Below are 8,325 nucleotides of genomic sequence, written 5' to 3'. Positions count from 1 at the left end.
GGGCAAATTTCATCCTCTCCAACTTGATGAACCCAGCAATGTTGTTGACCCAAGTCGTCGAACTCAGGGGCCGTGTATCCCTCCACTGCAACAGAATCCTACGCCAGGCTACTAGAGACGCAAAGGCCTCTCTCGCCTCCTGCACTCCCAGCTCCGAAGCTACCCCAAAAATCGCAAGCCCCCAGCCCGGACTGACCCTAGACCCAACCACTTCCGACAAGATCCCTGCCGCCCCCTTCCAAAACCCCTCCAGAGCCGGACATGCCCAAAACATATGGGTGTGGTTTGCCGGGCCACCCAAACCTCCCACACCTGTCTTCCCCTCCGAAAAACTGGCTCATCCTTGCCCCCGTCATGTGAGCCCTGTGCAGCACCTTCAGCTGAATTTGGCTGAGCCGTGCGCAAGAGGAGGAAGAATTCACCCTCTCCAGAGCGTCCGACCATGTCCCATCCTCAATCTCTTCCCCTAGCTCTTCCATTTATCTTTGAGCTCATCAACTGAGGCCTCCTCCTCTTCCTGCATCAGTTGGTAGATAGCTGAGATCTTCCCTTTCCCGACCCACGTCCCTGAAAGCACCCTGTCCTGCAGCCCCCTTGGCGGCAGCCGCGGAAACTCCTCCACCTGCATCTTAACAAAGTCCCTGACCTGCATATACCTAAAAGCATTCCCAGGGGGGAGGTTTCACTTCACCACCAGCTCCTCCAGAGTCGCGAACATCCCATCCAAGAAGAGGTCCCCAAACTGTCTGATGCCTGCCCTGTGCCAACTCCCAAATCCCCCACCCATTCTCCCTGGCGCAAAACAGTGATTGCCCCGTATCGGGGCCCAAACTGAGGCCTTCACTTTCCCCCTATGCCGCCTCCACTGTCCCCAGATTTTGAGGGACGCAACCACCACCGGACTTGTGGAGTACTTTGCTGGGGGGAGTGGAAGTGGGGCCGTCACCAAGGCCTCCAGACTCATACCCGCACAGGATGCCACCTCCAGCCTCTTCCACACGTCACCCTCCCCTTCCGTCACCCACCTGCGAATCATCGCCATGTTCGCCGCCCAATAATATCCACACAGGTTGGGCAGCGCCAGGCCCCCTACCTCCCTTCTTCGCTCCAAAAATACCCTCCTTACTCTCAGGGACTTCCGTGTCCACACAAACCACAGAATCGACTTATTCACCCTTCTAAAAAAAGCCTTCGGGATCAACATGCGGAGGCACTGGAAAAGAAACAAAAACCTCAGGAGCACCGTCATTTCAACCGACTGGACCTTGCCCACCAACGAGAGAGGCAACGCATCCCACCTCCTAAACTCCTCCTCCATCTGCCCCACCAGCCTCGAAAAGTTAAGCCTATGCACAGGTCCTAGCCACGTGGACCCCAAAATACCTAAAGCTCCCCTCAGCCCTCCTCAACGGGAGTTCCCCTTTCTCCCTCTCCTGATCCCCCGGATGCAGGACAAACAGCTTTCTTTTCCCCACATTTAGCTTATATCCCAAAAAGTCCCCAAACTCCTCAAGTATCCTCAGCACCTCTGGCATCCCCTGAGCCGGGTCCGCGACATACAGCAGCAGATCATCTGCATACAGCGACAACCGGTGCTCCTCCTCCCCACCCGCACAATCCCCCTCCAACCCTTCGAGTCCCTCAGCGCCATGGCCAGGGGCTTTATTCCAAGAACTTTGTTAACATACTTGCATCAACAGACACCAAGAATGTTTATCAATTACGAGACTTCCGGTGGCAGCTATGAGGGAATAAGTCACGCTTTTGGTGGCTCTCGCTCCGGTCAGTATTTTAGACCTTTTCCCCCGACTTTTTTGAACTTTTTAGGGCTGGAGTGGAAAACAATATCAATCTAGATCTGAATCCATACAGAATTGTATGGATTTAAGGAGCAGAAGGGAGCGAAAACAGGCAAAGAAGGGTCTGAATAAAGGTGCTGTGGAAGTTCAAGTGGGAGGAAAGATGGCCAACGAACGGACCACGGAACGGACGGTACAGGCAGCACTGGACAATATGCTGCAGATCATGAAAGAGAGCTTCGCAGCACTGAAACAGGATAATTTGGAACCGCTCCAGAAAGCGGACCAGAGGCTGGACGCTCAGGATAAGAAGGTCCAGGCACTGGAGAAGACAGTGGAAGAGCAGGCGGATTTCCAAACGGTAGCAGATGTGGAAATTAGAATGTTGAAGGAGCAACAATCAAGGCTGATGGATAAGCTGGAGGACCTGGAACACAGGTCTCGCCGGCATAATCTGAGAATCATTGTGCTCGCGGAGGGGGTCGAGGGAGTAGATGCCACGGCATCTGTGGCAGACATGCTGCAGAAGCTGGTGGGAGATGATTTCTTCCCCCATCCGTTGGAGCTAGAAAGGGCACACAGAGTGCAGGCAAGGGAGCCGCGAGGGTGGGGTTGCCCCCGGGCGATGGTGGTCAGGTTCCATAGGTTCGTGGACAAGGAGGGGGTTCCACAGTGGGCCAAGAGCACAAAGAGCTGCTCATGGAACAACAGTGTCCTGCGCATCTACCAGGATCTGAGCCAGGAGGTGGCCATAAGGAGAGCAGCCTACAGACAATTAAAGGGATCGTGTTTATAAAGGTCAAGTTCTAGCTATGTTTCCCGGCACGCCTTTGGGTCACATACCAGGAACAGCAACATTATTTTGATGACACGGATGTGTGTGTTTGCCGGTTTGAAAGTTTAAAAGTTCAAGCCAAATGTATAGTTAAAGTGTAAGTTATTGTGTGCTGGGGGGCTGTTCGGGTTTTTTTGCTATTATCCTGGGAATGTTAGGAGGGGGGTGGGTGGTAGCGCCCACCTCATTACACAGTTTAAATTGCACCATTGTGGGGGCGAGCTTTGTTCTTTGTTTGTTTTCTCCCTGTTTCGGTCCCAGAGTGATTGCTCGAACAGGGCTGTTCTGGGGAGGTGGTGTCGATAGGCGGGAGGGAAGGGGAGTGAGGGGACAATAGGTGGGAGACATGGTGATGCCGGATTTGAGAGCCACCAGGCTAGCTGCTTTGAGCTAGTCAATGGGAGCGAGGTGGGGAGTGTGTATACAGCCAGTATATGGCAGGGGTTTGGTTACAGGGGATTCTGGTTTGGGGGGGAAGATGATCTGCTGACGAGGGAGGGAACTGAACCAAGTAACAGGGAGGAGGTCGGATGTGGGAGCTGGCAAGAGGCGGACCAGGGGAGGCACGGCACATGGGCAGTGGGTGGGACCAAGAAGGGGGATGGCTGATCGGCGTTGGGGGGGTGGGGGGGGGGGGGCGGTGCAGGGTGCCCTCCAACCAGGCTGATCACCTGGAATGTTAGAGGATTAAACCTGCCGGTCAAGAGGGCACATACGGGCTCTGAAGGCGGATATAATGTTGCTGCAGGAGACACATTTGAAAGTAGTGGACCAAATTAGATTACAGAAGGGCTGGTTTAGCAGGTCTTCCATTCGGGACTTGACGATAAGACCAGAGGGGTCGCGATCATGATTAACAAATGGGTTCCATTTCAGGCAGACAGCACAGTTGCGGATGGGGGTGGTCGATTTCTCATGGTCCGGGCTAAGCTTGAGGGGGTGAGGGTGGTCCTAGTGAATGTTTACGCTCCAAACTGGGATGATGTAGAGGCTGCTGGCGAAAATCCCCGACTTGGATTCGCACAAGTTGATTATGGGTGGGGACTTTAATACAGTCCTCGACCCCGACCTGGACCGGTCGTGCTCCAGAACGGGCAGGGTCCCGGCAATGGCAAGGGAACTGAGAGGGTTCATGGAACAAATAGGGGGGTAGACCCCTGGAGAATCAGCCGGCTGTCGGGGAAGACGTTCTCATTCTAATCACATGTTCACAAGGTTTATTCTCTTATTGGCTTCTTTATTATGAGTAGGGACTTTTTAGAGGGGGTGAGGGATACAGAATACTCGACGGTCACTATTTTGGACCATGCTCCACATTGGGCCGACCTGCTGGTCTGCAAAGAAAGTTACCAGCGCCCACTATGGAGGTTAGAGGTGGGATTGTTGGCAGAGGAGAAGGTGTGTGAGAGAGTGGGGAAATGCATACAGGACTACCTGCAGTTCAACGATACAAGGGAAGTCTCAGCAGCGGTGCTCTGGGAGGCGCTGAAGGCGGTGGTGAGAGGGGAACTCATCTCAATCCGAGCCCATAGGGAAGAACAGACAGGGCAGAGATGGACAGACTGCTGCAGGAGATGATACGGACGAATAGGGAATATGCGGAGTCCCTGAGGGCAGAGCTACTTAGGAAATGTCAGAGACTGCAGGCAGAGCTGGGGGCACTATCCACAGGGAAGACCGGAGAGCAGCTCAGAAAGGCCAGGGGCGCGGTGTATGAGTATGGGGAGAAAGCCAGCAGAATGTTTGCACAGCAACTTAGGAAGAGGGAGGTGCCAGAGAAATAGGGACGGTAGTGGGCGGGGCAGGGAACCAGGTTGGAGACCCGGCAGGACTGAACAGGGTATTCAGGGACTTTTACAACAAGCTATATACCTCGGAACCACCCAGGGGCCGGACGGGCTGAGGCACTTCTTAGAAGGACTGACCTTCCCAAAAGTGGGCAGGGGGATGGTAGAGGGGCTGGGGGCCCCGATTAGAGCCAAAGAAGTAATGGGGGGCCTGAAGGCCATGCAGTCGGGTAAAGCCACAGGTCCGGACGGATATCCAGTGGAGTTCTACAAAACCTCCCGGGGATAGTGGGGCCAGTGCTGGTTAGGGTGTTTAACGAGGTGAGGGACAATGGGATGCTACCCCCATGTCGCTAGCCACCATGTTGCTGATATTAAAACGGGATAAAGATCCGGAAGCTTGTGGGTCCTATAGGCCAATCTCCCTGATTAATGTGGACGCTAAACTGCTGGCTAAGATCCTGGAATCCAGAATCGAAGACTGGGTACCGGACGTGATTGTGGAGGACCAAACGGGGTTTATAAAGGGCAGGCAGCTGGTAACCAACTGAAGAAGGCTAGTCAATATGATTAGGATGCCTCCGGAGGGCAGAAAGGTGGAGGTAGTGGTGGCAATGGATGCCGAAAAGGCCTTTGACCGGGTGCAGGAGATGATATGGATGGATAGGGAATATGCGGACTCCCTGAAGGCAGAGCTACTTGGGGAATGATGGAGACTGCAGGTGGAGCTGGGGGCGTTATCCACTTGGAAGGCCGGAGAGCAGCTCAGAAAGGCCAGGGGCGCGGTGTATGAGTATGGGGAGAAACCCAGCAGAATTTTTGCACAGCAACTTAGGAAGAGGGGGGCGGCCAGAGAGATAGGGGTGGTAGTCGGCGGGGCAGAGAGCCGGTTTGAAGTCCCGACAGATTAAACGGGGTATTCAGGGACTTTTACCGCAAGCTGTATACCTCGGAACCCCCCATGGGGCCGGAGGTGATGAGGCGCTTCTTAGATGGGCTGACCTTCCCAAAGGTGGGCAGGGGGATGGTAGAGGGGCGTGGGTCCCCGGTTAGAGCTGAAGAAATAATGGGGCGTCTGAAGGCCATGCAGTTGTGTAAAGCCCCAGTGCCGGACGGGTATCTAGTGGAGTGCTACAAAAAGTTCCCAGGGATAATGGGGCCAGTGCTGGTTGGGGTGTTTAACGAGGCGAGGGACAATGGGGTGCTACCCCCGATGTTGTCGCAAGCTACCATGTCGCTGATATTAAAATGTGGTAAAGATCCGGAGGCTTGTGGGTCCAATAGGCCAATCTCCATGGTTAATCTGGAAGCTAAACTGCTGGCCAAGATCCTGGACGTGTTTGTGGAGGACCAAACGGGGGTTGCAAAGGGCACGCAGCTGGTAGCCAACTGAAGAAGGCTAGTCAATATGATTATGATGCCCCTGGAGCGCAGAGAGGTGGAGATAGTGGTGGCAATGGATTCCAAAAAGGCTTTTGACCAGGTGGAGTGGGATTATTTATGGGAGGTGCTGAGACGGTTTGGGTTTGGGGAAGGCTTTGTGGACTGGGTTAGACTGCTATATCAGGCCCCGGAGGCTAGTGTAAGGATGAACAGTATTTTAATATTTTAATCTGAGTATTTTAGACTACACCGCGGGACAAGACAGGGATGCCCCGTCTCTCCATTGCTATTTGCGTTGGCCATAGAACCGCTGGCAATTGCTCTGAGAGCGGCAAGGGGATGGAAGGGAATGGTCGGGGCGGCGGGTGGGGGGGGGGGGGGGGGGGAGGGTCTCGCTCTACGTGGATGACCTGCTTCTGTACGTGTTGGATCCAGTGGCAGGGATGGACGGGATTATGGAAATCCTCTGGGAATGTGGCTAGTTTTTGGGGTACAAGTTGAATATGGAAAAAAGGGAGATGTTTGTGGTGCAGGCGAGGGGTCAGGAGAATAGGCTGAGGGAGCTACCATTTAGGCTGGTTAGGGAAAGTTTTAGGTATTTCGGGATACAAGTCGCGCGGGACTGGGGCAAGATGCATAAGGTGAACTTGTCTAGGCTGGTGCACTAAATGAGGAGCGAGTTTCGGAGGTGGGATGCTCTCCCACTGTCACTAGCACGTAAAATACAGACTGTGAAGATGACGAATCTCCCAAGATTCCTGTTAATTTTTCATTGTCTCCCTATTTTCATTCCGTGATCCTTCTTTAAAAGAGTGAATAATGTCATCCTGGGATTTGTTTGGGTGGGAAAGTCCCCGTGGGTAAAGAGGGGGTTGCAGGAGTGGAACCATAGCGAGGGGGGACTGGTGTTGCTTAACCTCAGCAACTACAACTGGATGGCTAGCATAGCCATGATAAGGAAATGGATGGTGTACGTGGTCAGTTTAGGAGCGGGTGGAGGCTGCTTCATGCATGGGCACCAGCATGGCTGCCCTGGTCACGGCTCCTCTGCCGCTCCTGCTGGCCAGGTACTCCACCCGCCCAAGAGTGGTGGCAGCTCTGCGGACTTGGGGCTAATGGAGGAAGCATGTGGGGGAAGTGGGAGAGTCGGTCTGGTACCCATATATGTGACAACTACCGATTTGTCCCAGGGAAGTTGGAAGGCGGGTTTCGAGCGTGGCGGAGGGTGGGAGTGGGATGGATGGCGACTTGTTCCTGGACGGGAGCTTCGCGAACATGAGGGCGCTGGAGAAGAAGTTCAGGCTGTCGAGGGGGAATTACTGTCGGTACTTGCAGGTGCGGGATTTCGTACATAGACAGGTCCCGTCTCTTCCACGCCTTCCACTAAGGGGGATCCAGGACAGGGTAGTTTCCAGGGGTGAGGTAGGAGAGGGGAGAGTCTCGGATATTGCAACCGCAACATGGGCCAGGCTCGGCCTGATTCAGTTTAAGGTAGTCCACTGGGCCCACATGACGGGGTCCCGGACGAACAAATTCTTTGGGCTGGAGGACAAGTGCTAGATGTGGGGGAGGACGAGCAAACCATGTCCACATGTTCTGGGCATGTCCAAAACTCAGTGGGTACTGGCAGGGATTCGCGGACATCATGCCCCGTGTATTGAAAACAAGGGTGCGGATGAGTCCAGAGGTGGCGATTATTGCGGTGTCGGAGGTCCTGGTAGTCCAGGCGGAGATAGAGGCTGACGTTGTGGCCATTGCTTCCCTGGCAGCCCGGCAACGAATACTGTTAGCCTGGAGGAACTCAAAGCCCCCAACGACCCAAGACCCAAGTATTGCTGTCGGATATGGCAAGCTTTCTTGGCTTGGAGAAAATCAAATTCGCCTTACGAGGATCATTATCGGGTTCGCCCGGAGGTGGCAACCACTCATCGACTTCTTTGCGGGGAACTAATTGCCAGCAGGGAGTGGAGTGGGGGGGGGGGGGGATTAGACTAGTGTACAGTAGGCGGGAAGAATAGGCGGGTCTATTTGCGAGAGAGGAACTGTTATTTGCACTATGTTTTTGTAATTGGTATTTGCACACTAACGTATTGTGGGCAGCACGGTAGCATTGTGGATAGCACAATGGCTTCACAGCTCCAGGGACCCAGGTTCGATTCTGGCTTGGGTCACTGTCTGTGCGGAGTCTGCACATCCTCCCCGTGTGTGTTTCCACCGGGTGCTCCGATTTACTCCTACAGTCCAAAGATGTGCAGGTTAGGTGGATTGGCCATGATAAATTGCCCTTAGTGTCCAAAATTGCCCTTAGTGTTGGGTGGGGTTACTGGGTTACGGGGATAGGGTGGACGTGTTGACCTTGGGTAGGGTGCTCTTTCCAAGAGCTGGTGCAGACTCGATGGGCTGAATGGAGTCTGCACTGTAAATTCTATGTATATTGTTACTGTTTACAATGCCAAAAAATAGCTCAATAAAATTGTCTGTTTAAAAAAAAGAATGCTTATCAATTAGAAACATAAAGACC

Source organism: Scyliorhinus canicula, chromosome 26 (assembly GCF_902713615.1).
Source record: "Scyliorhinus canicula chromosome 26, sScyCan1.1, whole genome shotgun sequence".
NCBI lineage: Eukaryota > Metazoa > Chordata > Chondrichthyes > Carcharhiniformes > Scyliorhinidae > Scyliorhinus > Scyliorhinus canicula.
This window is presented reverse-complemented; position numbering follows the sequence as displayed.